Source organism: Bombyx mandarina, chromosome 24 (assembly GCF_030267445.1).
Source record: "Bombyx mandarina strain Sakado chromosome 24, ASM3026744v2".
NCBI lineage: Eukaryota > Metazoa > Arthropoda > Insecta > Lepidoptera > Bombycidae > Bombyx > Bombyx mandarina.
The window spans coordinates 4,830,178-4,845,520 of record NC_143230.1 but is presented as its reverse complement, the minus strand read 5'-3'; the positions used below and the strand labels follow the sequence as shown (position 1 = coordinate 4,845,520).

The following is a 15,343-nucleotide window of genomic DNA, read 5'->3' as shown; positions in this document are numbered from 1 at the left end:
AAGGGTGGGGCAGCCGTCGTTACTATCCTTGAGACCTTAGAACTTGTATCTCAAGGTGGGTGGCGCGTTTTGCGTTGTGTATGTCTATGGGCTCCAGTAACCACTTAACATCAGGTGGGCTGTGAGCTCGTCCACCCATCTAAGCAATAAATAAAAAAAAAAACTTATTTTGTCTACTGCCCACTTTGAGAATAAATTATTTTTTAGCGCCCCCATTTTTTTCACCTACTTAAAAACAACTATAGCGAAAGCTCAGTTGATGTCTAAGAGTCGTCCTAGATTAAATTACAGGCGCGATCAGTGACAGGAGGCGATCTTCCCAAGCCTCAACACAAGGCCTTAATTTTTTTCTGGTTCTCTTACCGCCCCCCTTTAGGCCTTCAGCCCCCTTGGATTCCTTACTAAAAAAAAAAAAAAAAATTATTCGATTGTGTCAAAAAAAAAAACGAATTCAAAAATTTTGAATTTCGAATATAAAGAACACATAAAATCGGCAATCGACTTCACCTCGATGTGCATTCGAAATTCAAGTTCCTCAAAATATGTCACGGCGTTGTCGCGGCTCTGTGATCTGTGACCGATACATTGTGCTACGTCAGTTTCATATCAACAAGGCGGCCCGTCGCACGTTAGATACGTCACCCGCCATTTACGCGTAGCACAATAAAAACTCCGTATCCATTCTCTATGTATCGCGAGTTGACTGTTCTTTTTTGGTGTTTCGTTTAATTCAAATATGGAATTACTTTAGACCTGAGTGGTGATTGTGATCATAATTTCTGGATTTTGTTACCGTTGTTTCGTTTGGGCGCGAGGTATGTTTTAGAAAGTTTTGTTTTTGAATTTAGAATTGTTTTATTGTTTTTTATTTTTAGTTGATTGTCCTAAAAAAGACTATTCCCCTTTAACACTAATACTCGTAAATTAGGAAGTTTATTCATCTTTTTGATGATTTTAGTCCTTTCGGAAATAAAAAAACAGTAGATTTTTGTCATTTTTTTTCCGTAAAAAATTTTCTTTTAAAAGTTTGCTTCGTGAAAAGTCACAATAGATGGCGCTGCTCATGCTTTAAACAAGTTTAATAAAAAAATACTAATATTTATAAGGTATACAGTTATAAGCATGAATAGTTATTTTTATTTAATAATAATATAAACAAATACGTCAAGGAATAACTTTTATTCAAGCCCTAATTGACCTCAATCTAATATTTAAAGTGATAAAATATAAGTCTACTGATGCTAAATCTTTATTTCAAACCTTGAATATATTTTTTATTAAGCTATATTGCTGGTTAAAATATATTGTCATGGCAATAATTAGTATTACACAAGAATTATTACTGCCTAATCCCAATTCTTGAGTCGTGAACATACGTGTAACAGTAAACAAACTAAAACAAATCAAACATACGAAATTTTTAATAAAAAAGACATTGAGATAGTAGTTGGTCCAGAAAAAAACAACATCAAGGTCTCTGATCATGGGAAAAAACCATGTTTATACTGCAAGCAAGTCATACGAGTGCAAACGAATTTAGAGCTTACCGTCCAAGTCTTAAAACTTACGTGTAATTTCGGTGGAGGCATAACGAAATGTTTAAATTATGCATCTAAGTTACTGCTGTGAAATAAATTATGTAGCAATCTTGAACCTTAACGCGCTAAATATAAGATTTACATTTTTTATTAATGTTGTTGTGTTAATGTGTTCTTTTTTCGAAACTGGTTGTTCTACGAAACCTTATTAAGGGCAGGTGTTCAATGGAGCGTTGATTTTATGTTTTTTTTTTCTTTACTGAGACCATAGAATTTTTTACAGTATCTTTGAGATGATGAGCAAAGGGAAGTTGGTGATTATTATTTTTATTGCTATAGTGGGGCAGGCGACTTATGGCGCATCCGATGTTAAGTGGTTACCGGAGCTCATACTTGGGAACGGCGCCACCTGTCTCAAGACGTGAGACATGTCTCGACTACGCTGTGACAACTGTCATAAACTTCAATTTTGTATTTTTTTTATTGCTTAGATGTGTGAACGAGCTCACAGCCCACCTGGTGTTAAGTGGTTACTGGAGCCCTATAGACATCTACAACGTAAATGCGCCACCCACCTTGAGATAGACGTTCTAAGATCTCAGTATAGTTACAACGGCAGCCCCACCCTTCAAACCGAAACGCATTACTGCTTCACGGCAGTAACAGACGGGGCGGTGGTACCTACCCGTGCGGACTCACAAGAGGTCCTACCACCAGTAACTTCAAGAAGTTGTAACTTCAAACCTCAAGAAGTTGTAAATTCTCTAGAAAAATAATTATGATAGAAAAATAACCAAAACGGATTATGTATGTAGGACATATTAATTTGATAGTTTATGGTATGATAAGTTTAAGCTAAAAGTTAAAGATTTTATTAAATAATTCGATTATATCCATTTCTTGGCATAGCTTGGTAAGCGTTGCATCTTTATCATTCCAATTGAAAGACTTAACTGTTCAGTAGTGATGTCCATTTGAGACACCCACTTTGAGACACGGCCGAAATTTTCATAACGGCTGCCCCGCTCTTTAGATAGGAACACATAATCGAATTGTTACCAATAAATAGATTTAATTTTGACGAAACTCTTCCTGTGTAATCACACCTTATTTTTTTTTTGCAAAATTCGTCACTTTTTTTTAAATGGTAATTATTATACGTCATTCGCTGAATTTTTGGCGGGAACGCGGGAAGCGAAGTTGTTTGAATTGTTTTGATTTGTTAATTTTTGGGTTTCTACAGATAGTGTCTTAAACGTGTATAAAGTTCACATAATAAGTGGAAAAATGAAACGAAACTTCCGTATCTGGATTGTAGTGTTCTTCAAAAAAGTCCACGGAAATTCAGAGCTGTCATTTTATTGAGCCGTTATTTCACTCTGTTTCATATCGAAATATTAAATTTCATCATAAATAAATTAAATTCGTCCGATTTCGCTCCATATTCCATTTCATATACCATTGTTTAAATGTTTGGGCCGTACGGTGTGATATCTTTGCAATACTTTTAAAAATTAACTGTTGCTTCCGTCTCATTTAACCTATTAGCAGTTTTGCGCATTGTTCGCGTTATAATGACGGCTTCTATTATAGTCACACAAACTTTTTTTTTATTGCTTATATGGGTGGACGAACTCACAGCCCACCCGGTATTAAGTGGTTACTGGAGCCCATAGACATCTACAACGTAAATGCGCCACTCACCTTGAGATATAAGTTCTAAGGTCTCAAGTATCGTTACAACGGCTGCCCCACCCTTCAAACCGAAACGCATTACTGCTTCACGGCAATAGGCGGGGTGATGGTACCTACCCGTGCGGACTCACAAGAGGTAGTACCACTAGTAAAACGTTAAACAGATGGCGCGTAGGTAATTTCACCGGATGCGTAAATGGAAAGCCTGGTTGAGTTTCGCTAATACTAAGTGTATATCCAGAAATTGAAGGGTATTTGGTTTAAGCGACATTTTGCTCAACACGCGACATTCATCTTTGTAATTAAAAGTCCGCTTTATTTGGTACTAGCGACCCGCCCTCGCTTCGCTTCGGAAACTGTAATTTATTATTGATTTCTCCACTATTTAATGGATGTCATTATACATATAAACCTTCCTCTTCAATCACTCTATCTATTAAAAAAAACTGCATCAAAATCCGTTGCGTAGTTTTAAAGATTTAAGCATACATAGGGACAGACAGATATAGGGACAGAGAAAGCGACTTTGTTTTATATTATGTAGTGAGTAGTAACAACAGTTCGATATTTTTAATTGAGCTTCAATTAAGTTTGCCCCATTCAAATACCTGAAGTTCTTTTTTTGTTTTTTTTGTTTTTTTTTTTTAAATTTTTATCTTTAAATGGTTTTTCTGTTATGTTGCCAAAATGCCTTTCACCCCTCGATATGGCAAAACAGCATGGGTTGATTTTTAACCGAGCGGGTGTTTTTGATGCCCAACCGATTCGTCTCCTAAAAGTCGGGTTCCTTCTAATCTGTCATAGCTACATTTATGAGACATTCCCAACAACCATTTAGGTATCTCGGTCAACAGCGGTAATTAACTTGACCAACTTTCATTGTCATGATCGTTTCCTGTGCCCCGCTAACGATTGTAAATATTGAGTATCCGTCGTCTGATTGGTAACAGCATCCTTTTATTATAATTTCTCATATACTATTCACGGTATAACTGGTTTTTACTGGTGGTAGGACCACTTGTGAGTACGCGCGGGTAGGTACCACCTCCCTGCCTATTTCTAATTTGAAACAGTAATGCGTTTCGGTTCGGAGGGTGAGGCAGCCGTTGTATCTATACTTGACATTCTACATTTACATCTACATTTACGTTGTAGATGTATATGGGCTCCAGTAACCATTTAACACCAGGTGGGCTGTGAGCTCGTCCACCACCTATGCAATAAAAAAATCATTTTTAAGCTGTTAAAATGGTCATCATATGCGCCCTTAAGCACAAAGAGCCATTGCATTTAATCAGTATACACATGAGTCAACATTTAATCTGAATTTTAATTGTCGCCACAGACTACTCACATTATTCACGTAGAGGAACCACGTGTGATTCACAAAACGTATGGTCGTTATGTCATTTCGAACGTGCTTTTGGTTTGGACAAGCGAACGTGAATCGGCGAACGAAAGCCGGTAGGCAGCGGCTTGGCTCTGCTCCTGGCATTGCTGAAGTCCATTGGTGACGGTAACCACTCACCATCAGGTGGGCCATACACCGGCCTACTAGAACAATAAAAAAACCATCGTTTTTTTATAATCATTTTGAGGGTAGTTTTGCCACAGTATTTAAATGTCGACGGAGAACGCCTTAGTGTTTTGTGGCCTCGAAAACCGGCAATACTGTAATGAAATTAAAAAGAAAGCGAGATAAACGTAGTTTTTTACTGGTGGTAGGACATCTTGTGAGTCAGCGCGGGTAAGGTACCCCTGCCTATTTCTTCCGTGAAGCAGTGATGCGTTTCGGTTTGAAGGGTGGAGCAGCCGTTGTAACTATACTGAGACCTTAGAACTTATATCTCAAAGTGGGTGGCGCATTTACGTTCTAGATGTCTATGGGCTCCAGTACCTACTTAACATCAGGTGGGCTGTGAGCTCGTCCACCTACCTAAGCAATAAAAAAAAGCTTTTAATTGTACAACGGTATTCTCTTACGCGCCCTAAAAAAGCTAGAGTTTAAAATAGTAATCGTGCCATGTAACAAAACCAGTTTGGGGTTTGTTGACATGAGCCGAATAATCAGTTAGTGAAGTTAAAATTCAAGTTCAAAGGCGGTATTCACTTAGCGATGCTTGTTTAAGACATATTATTGCTTTTAAGCTATTGCATAGCTTTTATCGCGGGCTTTGAGCGCGGCGACCGAATCAAGAAATTCTGTAACGAAAATAAAACCTAACACCCCCCCCTTCCGCTTACCATCTAGCTTGCTTTCCACATACACACGTGCTTGTGTAGTGTTTCTGAATAAGCGCACGGCGTGACGTAGCACTGCATGCGCATCATGAAAAGTCTGCCCATCTCTCTCTCGCGCGGTCTAGCTTATGAGTGTGAAGGTGACAGTTAATGTTTTGCTTTTGTTAAAGTTTATAAATATAGCGTGGTCTTATTTTATTATTGTTTTAATATTATATTATTATTGTCTAATTATAATTGCATAAGTTGATAAAAAATGCTATGCAATAGCTTTACCGCGGCGGTCCCCGAGTGCCACACGTGTTTTTTTTTTTTGACCATCGAACGCGCTCACTCCCAATCGGATCTGATGAGTGAGCAAAGGTCTTAAGATTCAATAGTGTCAATGCCACAACGCACCTTGAGATATGAGTTTCTAAGTTCTAGAGCACAACGGCTGCTTTATTCTTCAAACTGGGACGCATTACTGCTTCGTGGCAGAAAATGATACGGTGGTGGTACCGTAGGGGCTCATAGAACGCCCTAAGCCTAGTGTTTAGAAAGAAACAACAATAATTCGGTTTTAAAGAGTGGCAACTCTGAAATTCAGTGTAATTAGGATAGTGGACTTTTTGGCGGGAACGCGAGGAGTGAAGTTGTGTGATTTGTTTTATTTTGTCTATGTAGTGTTTCTTCAGGCTTAAATGTGCAATGACGGTTTTATTAACTGTTTAATGTCTGTGAAAGTGCACAAATGTGGGAAAATGAAACAAAGCTGCTGGACGTAGCTTCTCGGGATCCTCCAAAAAGTTCACTGAAAAAGTCTCAGCAAATGACCACCATTTTACTGAGATGATATTTCATCTCATATCATCTCAACTCATTTTATATCGTGCCTAGCCATGTTTCATGTTAAGCAACTTCATTTTATTTTGCTTCATATTATTATCATTTTTCATAAAAATAAGAATATAAATTAAAATAAGACATGACCTAAAGGTCTTAGTTACCAGGTCATAAAACCCCTAATAAAAAAACATTAAGATAGTCATGAGTAATTGTTCGGTTTATTAATGTGTACGGTTTCCGAAAAGGGACAAATCGTTGTATATAATGAAGTTTAATTGCTACACCTACTTTTTTTTATTTGAAAGTTAGAAACAAAATATGTTTATTCTACGCTGTTATAATTAAAGAGAAACTTTTTGTAATTTGGGTGTTTAAAAAAATAATTATAGCTACCTACATATTTTAGATAATATATATTACTAGCTGACCCGGCAAACGTTTTTTTGCCATATAAAAGATTTCTAGGGAATTTCTAGTGTAGAAAAATAAAAAACTAAATATTGTAAGTGCGTAAGGATGTGTTAAATGAGTGAAAGAGGCATGTAGCGCTGTGAACGATGAGGGAATATAAAAATAACAAAACCTCATTCAACCACATAGTGCATCATTATAACAAAAAAAAAATAGTTCAAAAATAAAATTAAATGTTAGGGGTGGACAACCCTTATCACTTAGGGGTATGAAATATAGATAGTAGCCGATTCTCAGACCTACTGAAAATGCATATAAAATTTCATAAAAATCGGTCAAACCGTTTCAGAGGAGTATGGTAACTAACATTATGACATGAGAATTTTATATAACTAGTCAGCTCATAAGTATTGTCACACAGTAAAAACTTTTCTTTTAGAATGCTGGCCACAAAAAAGTTTATTGAATTCGAATTTCGAATTGTTCATGAAAATAAAAATGTATACTTTTAGAATTTTACTCATTTTTAAATATGGAGTGGACGCTTAAAGAAGACCGTGTTGCAGTTATTGCGTTGCATCGTTGCGGTTAGGCGCCAATTCAAATTTTTAACATACTGAAAAATTTTAATATAACCAACAGATTCGTTTATCGTACCATCAAACGATACAATGAAGACTCTAGTGTAGATGACAGGTCAAGAAGTGGTCGCCCTCGGTCTGTTAGGACTCCAGCAGTGATAAAAGCTGTGAAGGCGCGAATTCAAAGAAATCCCAAACGTAAGCAGAAACTGTTGGCCCTTCAGATGGGGTTAAGCAGAACCACGGTGAAAAGGGTGTTAAATGAAGACTTAGGGCTTCGGGCATATCGAATAAAAACAGGACATCGTTTGAATGCTCGTCTAATGGACCTGAGACTGAAGAGATGCCGCGCTTTGTTGAAGCGGTACGCGGGAAAAAAATATCGGGAAATTCTTTTTTCGGATGAAAAAATTTTTACCGTAGAAGAGAGCTACAACAAACAAAATGATAAGGTGTACGCACACAGTAGTGAAGAAGCGAGCAACCGTATTCCGCGTGTCCAACGAGGTCATTTTCCATCCTCGCTCATGGTATGGTTGGGAGTTTCTTATTGGGGCTTAACAGAGGCACATTTTTGTGAGAAAGGTGTAAAAACGAATGCAGTTGTGTATCAAAATACAGTCCTGACGAACCTTGTGGAACCTGTTTCTCATACCATGTTCAATAACAGGCACTGGGTATTCCAACAAGATTCGGCGCCAGCTCATAGAGCGAAGAGCACACAAGACTGGCTGGCGGCGTGTGAAATCGACTTCATCCGGCACGAAGACTGGCCCTCCTCCAGTCCAGATTTGAATCCGTTAGATTACCAGATATGGCAACACTTGGAGGAAAAGGCGTGCTCAAAGCCTCATCCCAATTTGGAGTCACTCAAGACATCCTTGATTAAGGCAGCCGCCGATATTGAGATGGACCTCGTTCGTGCTGCGATAGACGACTGGCCGCGTAGATTGAAGGCCTGTATTCAAAATCACGGAGGTCATTTTGAATAAACTTTAGTGTCATAAGAATGTATGTTTTGTTAAGTTCTTTTGGTATATGAATGGTTACATAATGAATAAACTTGTTTCAATTATTTTACATTAAAGATGTGACAGAATTTATGACCTGACTAGGTATATGTCGTGGATAACGACTTTTAGTAATATTAAGACGGTGGTTTTGATTATTATTTTAAATGATGAAATGTTGTTTTGATAGATATCACAAAATGAAGGGTAGACTCCGTAACGCCACAGTATAAAATGGCGGTACGTGGACAGAGTCGTGGCATTCCGTGTCAGACAGTCATTCCGTCCGTCTCAGTCAGTGAGTCTCTGGCAGGCAGTCAGTCAGTCAGTCGGTCTGTCGGTATGTGCAACAAAACTGTTGGTTTATCCTGTCATTGTGAAAGTTGTATGTGTTGAGTTTCAATAATTATTATTCAAAAGGTTTTATTGACTTTTTATAAACTGTGTTCAACCAAATACGAGTGATGACGGAAACTACCGCTTAGCCGATCCCTGCCGCCGCCGCCGACATATAAGATAATATTGTTAAAAAGCGAGATGCTGTTTGTTGCGAATTGGACGAGGATCAAACCCGATCCTGTGGAGCGAATGGTAAACAGTGACGTCACCCTAAGCACGTCATTACGGATCATCCCGATCCATTAACGGTGGTTTTAGGTACCTCAAGCACCGGTCACTGTCCTCGCCGAACCCGTCGCTTGCGACGAAGGGCTCGACGAGTAAATTAGCCCATAGACACAGCCCACTGAGTTTCTCGCCGGATCTTCTCAGTTAGTCGCGTTTCCGATCCGTTGGTAGATTCTGCGAAGCACTGCCCTTGTTAGGGTCAGTGTTAACAACACTCCGGTTTGAGCCCCGTCAACCCCACTGCACGTCAAGGAGAAGCTAAAATAGCCAAATTCAAAATTCAAAATTCAAAATCATTTATTTCAACTGTTGAATGTCAAAATACAAATAACAATGTTAACTCTACCACCGGTTCCAAAAAAAGCCACAGTCCTGAGAAGAACCGGCGAAACAAACTCAGCGGGCTTTTTTTTTTTTGTTTTTTCTCAAATATTTTCTTTTTTTTAAATAAATAGAAATATTCACAATAAAAGAAAAAACAAGTCAAAAAAATACAATTAAAAATAATAATAATAATAATGAAAAATGAAAAGGCCAGGAGCGAGCGCCTCATTCCCTTCCCAGCCTTCAAGGCAATCAGCATAGGTAGGAAAAAAAAAGACGAGGAACTAATTTTAGATTGATGTTGAATTCCACGGAATAGATAAATAAGGTATCTATTCCGTGTTGAATTCCATCACTTACACATCGTAAGACCAAACATTATAACGATTCGCCACATATGACGTCATGCCTCGTGATTGGTGTTCGAATGATTTTATTTCGGGACTCAAAATTGGTAATCGCTAAAATCGTACAAATATTGTTATTAGATGATTATTTTATTATAAACAAGCAAATCCTTCCTTTTTATAACATTAGTACAGATTACTTTATTCTATCGTCAATCGTTTTCGCAGCGCACGCGATGTAAAAAATATTTTAGGTGATTTTTTTACACATTGCGTTACATCAGTGGAGTTTTAGTAGGGATCCCTAATTTAAAAAAAAATATTATAGCTTAGGTCGCTCAGGAATAGAGTAGCTTCCAAACAGTGAAATAATTTTTCAAATCGGTTCAGTAGTTTCGGAGCATATTCAATACAAACAAACAAACAAATCTTTCCTCTTTATAATATTAGTATAGATAACATGGACTTAACTTTTGTCTTGTTCTTAACTATTATTGTTTAACGGGCTTCTTGCTAGGATTTAGTTGTAATCAATTCCCGGTATTGTGGTACTGTTGCAAACGTCACAACCATAGGTAGACAGGGGGTAAGATGTTAGCAGCAGACAAATCTGCCTATCCTGTTTCCAGTAGGATTCCAGCAGTAATGCGTTTCGGTCTGAAGGGTAGGGCAGCCGTTGTAACTATACTGAGATCTTAGAACTTATATCTCAAGGTGGGTGGCGCATGTACGTTGTAGATGTCTATGTGCTCCAGTAACCACTTAACACCAGGTGGGCTGTGAGCTCGTTTACCCATCTAAGCAATAAAATAATAATTTTTTCAGTGTTCAATCTCAGGAGCTCAAAAAGTTGTTGCTTAATTTTGTTATCAAAGCTGTGTTATATCACAACAACGCATCATAATAGTGAAAAAATACGTGTAAATATAATCAGATCAATCTTTATTAGAATGTCATATGTTATCTATATCTATAGTAATATATAAATCTACAGTGGTTTTTACGGATGTTCCGTTATAACTACTGAACCATGCATCCGATTGACTTGAAACATGAAACTTGGTATCCATGTAGAAAATACATGTACTTAATGGATAGGTTAATATTTACATGAGTGTTGGACTCCTTACACTAGTTGCGGGGGCGTTAATGATGAGAATCTTTGTGGGGGTGAGAAATAGTAATGTTAATTTTAAATGCCCAGCGAAGCGAACTGTATACATATAGCTAGTACTGTATATATCATCATCATCATAACCGGTTGCTCTTGGCAGAGCAGTCGTGGTCATGTGAAATTCTTGCTTACTAAAGCCTTGACAGATGTTTCCCATAGTTTGAGAACTAAGGCCCGGCGCACACACTCGTTAAGTGGGGTTTCAGTAAGGTATTTCACCTGATCAGTCCAACGCAAGGGGATTCGTTCACGAGATCTCTTACCGTTGACCCTAGCCTGACCCAACAAGTTTCTCGATAGAAACTGTATACATACAAAGCCGAAAATACACAATATAAATTTTTACGGCCGCGTTTAGCGATATGTCTGCAATAATCATAAGTTTTACCAGTCAACCATTAAATTTGTTTGGTCAAAAATTTTAATCGCTTAAAAACAACGGTCGCACCGTGAAAGTATTGTGTTCGAATCGATTAAGTCGACCGATTATTGTGCGTGGGAACGAATCGAGATAATCGTTTAGGCGGACACGAGAGAACGATTATCGTTTTTCGCACTCGATTCTCGATACCGACTCGAATGTTCGATTATTTATTACTAGTGTTTGAGCGTGTTGTGGATACCGCACGCGTAGTTAACACCGATCTTCCTGTTTCGGCCGCAAAGTATTAACGGGTTGATTAACTTGTGAGTCCGCACGGGTAGGTACCACCGCCCTGCCTATTTCTGCTGTGAAGCAGTAACGCGTTTCGGTTTTAAAGGTGGAGCAGCCGTTGTTACTATACTGAGACCTTAGAACTCATATCTCAAGGTGGGTGGCGGCATTTACGTTGTAGATGTCTATGGGATCCTGTCACCACTTAACAACAGGTGGGCTGTGAACACGTCCACTCATCTAAGCAACAAAAAAAATTTTGAAGTGTCTTCGGTGTTCGCTATGAGTTTCTCGCTGGTTCTTCTCAGTCAGTACTTTTGCTAAGGCTAGTCTCAGGAAACTCTTTCAGGTTGAGCCCGCGGGCTCCCCTACCAGTTTACAAGTACCTGGAAGAGCCTCTTAGGCTACCATTGATTAGGTAGAGAAAAAGAAGATTGCATAGAATTGCTGACGTCCTGTTGCACCAGTCGTCTTTCGTCTCATTAGATCACGTCAAAGGCTCGTCTTTATCATTCTCCCTTCGTTATCTCTTGACCTTAGTTTAACAAAGAAATATTAAGTCATTATTTTTGTAGAATCGGAATTAATCGGTACACCGTAAAATCGATTTAAATACACCGTAACAGCTTAAACACTTTCTCCTTCCTTTTCGCTCTCCTGTCATCCGTCATCTGTCATCTGTCAAATTCCGCAAAACTCCGGTTGACTGACATCTTCAAAACGTTCCGTTCCTACATTAAAAACGTTTATATATATATGAGATAAGTCGTCATGGCCTAATAGATAAGACGCTCAGTGCATATTACATATTACTGGTGGTAGGACTTCTTGTGAGTCCGCGCGGGTAGGTACCACCACCCTGCCTATTTCTGCCGTGAAGCACTAATGCGTTTCGGTTTGAAGAGTGGGGCAGCCGTTGTGATATCTCAAGGTGGATGGCGCATTTACGTTGTAGATGTCTATGGGTTCTGGTAACCACTTAACACCAGATCACGGCCCATCTGAGCAATAAAAAAAGGACGCAATAAGAAAATTAAAAAGATTTCTTATTGATATCAAGACAATACTACAAATGCAAAGTCGATTTGTTTACTTGCCTTTATCCCAGGTTAGCCAATAGCTGATGTGTGACATTAAGTTAGAGTTACAAATCCGAATTATATAAAACATCGAGGCATCTGGTTTTTCATTTTGTATACAAGAATACGTACGGCAGACCGAATTACGTACAAACTTATATATATATGTATGTGTATATGTCGCTTTGTACGTCTTTTGCGAAAACAGCAAATAACATTTTGTGTTTATATTTGTAAACACACGGTTTGATGTTGCGTCGAACGGATCATTTTATTGCGTTATATTTGATTTCGAAATTAATTCCAGTAAGTGACTTTATTAAATGGGTCTCACCAGTGTTACCAGAGCCAGTGTTAGCAACACTCCCGGTTTGAGCCTAGTGAGTTCACCTACTAGATGGGTGAATCTAGAATAACCCCTCGATGTTACCAGAATAGGAAGGGAAAAAAAAATGTTTAAAGCAAATACACACTTTGTCATCTAAAATACTGGTTAGGTTTGTTTGAAGTGGAATTTCAACATAAAAATGATTTAAGCTGTAAAATATAGTAGCCACTACTGGTGAATTAGTTCAAATTTATTGTTTTGGTTGCTTTGAGTTCAGTAGAAACGTTCGAGGTCTAATTAGTAAGAAGCCCGATGTACTCACATCGGATATTCAACTCTAGAAGCAAGTACTAAATAAGTATGTTAGTGTAAGTCTATAGACATTAATTCTGTTGCCCATCTTGAGACATTAGGTCACTTTTTAAGCTGGAGCGTATGATTACTTAGCGGCAGAAATAGTTAGGGTCGTCGTACCTACTCTGATTGACTTGCAAATCGCGACCTACCGACGACCTAAAACACATTATATCTTGTACCAAATACTGCGGAAAAATAACGTATAATAAAAATTAAAGCCATTTCTTTTGGCATAACGGGACAGTTAGCCCATTGAGTTTCTCGCCGGATCTTCTCAGTGGGTCGCGATTCCGATCCGCTAGTAGATTCAGCGAAGCACTGTTCTTGCCAGAGCTAGTGTTAGCAATTATCTCAGATTGAGCCCGTGAGCTCACCTACCGGTCCGCGTGTATTTGGGATAGCCCCTTAGGCTACCAACGATTAGGTAGGGATAAAAAGGGACAATGCCACCATCATTAGTCGGAAATTAAGGCAGCGACAACAATACAGTGATTATACTTTATCTAAACCAGTGATTCTCAAACACTGTGTCGCGACACCTTACAAATTTTAATGCATTTTTTAAAAGTGTGCTCTACAAATTAAGGTTAAGACTCACTGCTCCACGCAAAAGTCACCCGTATGTTGACATACGTCGTGTTTTTCTTGAAGCCCGCCGCACCCTATCTATGCAAATTGCATTACGAATGTAAGCTGTTCCGTTTTTTTTTTGCAAACAAATATATATTAAATGGTGATTAATAAAGTTTACGTATTTGTTACGTTAATTGTTTTGGGTTTTTGGGATATTATACCCCTTGAAATGTATGGGTGGAATAAATAAAAAGGTAACCCTGATTATGTCTGTGTAAGTGTAAGCTCATATCCCTTCCGACATGTAGGATGGGAAATGGTCATCTATATACTTGAAACAAAAACTTTCCCGAACTTATAGAGTATATAGAGAAGAAGTGCAGAATGCTTTTTTTTTTTAATTACGCATGATAAATACATTAAAAATAGATTAAAATACAATATTACACACACTAGCATGTATTTGACACACACACACATATTAAAGTCTGTGGTAAAATATTGTTTATCTATCTATCTATCTATATATATAAAAATGAATTGCTGTTCGTTAGTCTCGCTAAAACTCGAGAACAGCTTAACCGACTTGGCTAATTTTGGTCTTGAATTATTTGTGGAAGTCCAGAGAAGGTTTAAAAGGTAGATAAATATGAAAATACTCGGAATTAAATAAATAAACAAACACTATTTAATAATAATAAAAACTATTTTATTTATTTTGATTTTCCAACAAGATTATTAGCGAAACGATTTTTATTACATTGATAACATTGAAAACAAAACTCGTATATAAGTCGGCGTGGCCTATAGGTGAAGATACACAGTATACGATCGACCAGTGTTAGGGTGGTCACGACATTAGGTATCGTATTTGAGACATATACAATGAAATTAAAATTTACAAATATATAAAAAAAAATGATAAAAATATCACATCGAAGTCGTCGTGGCCTAAAGGATAAGACGTCCGGTGCATTCGTATCGAGCGATGCACCGGTGCTTTTTCTAATGAAATACGTACTCAACAAATGAGTCGTCTATTATCAAAGGTGGCAATCTGTGCATTTGGACAAAAAAATGTTATTGATATGTCAATACAGATTGATTTGAATATAATCGTCTCCTTCAAAGAATACGGTTAAAAACCTGCATTAAATAAAGGTTAATACTTAACCTGTTATTTATCTAAGATGTCGTTCAGAAGAGTTTTGTGACTGCCAATGGAATACAAAGTCAATAATTCGTTTTTCTGATTTACCAATAATTGTCCAAAAGTCACATTGCCGGCTTTGATAATAGTCGACTCAAATGTTCACGATTGACTTCCTTTACTGGTGTTAGGACCCTTTGTGAGTCCGCGCGGGTAGGTACCACCACCCTGCCTATTTCTGCTGTGAAGTAGTAATGCGTTTCGGTTTGAAGGGTGGGGCAGCCGTTGTACTGTAAAAACTGAGACCTCGGAACTCATGTCTCAAGGTGGGTGACGGCATTTATTTTGTAGATGTCTATGGCGTCCAGTAACCACTTAAAATCAGGTGGGCCGTCAGCTCGTCCAGCTATCTAAGCAATAAAAGG

At 38.0% G+C, this 15,343-nt stretch overlaps 1 protein-coding gene across 6 annotated transcripts in view; it reads left to right on the top strand.

Annotated features, from left to right (window-relative positions):
* Positions 1–590: 590 nt before the first annotated feature.
* The window catches only part of LOC114246699 (irregular chiasm C-roughest protein), a 94,128-nt gene continuing 79,375 nt past the window's right edge, over positions 591–15,343 (top strand). For all 6 annotated transcript variants that reach the window (XM_089738186.1, XM_089738184.1, XM_089738185.1 and 3 more), the window contains exon 1: positions 591–815. The gene's annotated coding sequence lies outside the window, so the exon portion shown is untranslated. The remainder of the gene's footprint in view (positions 816–15,343) is intronic.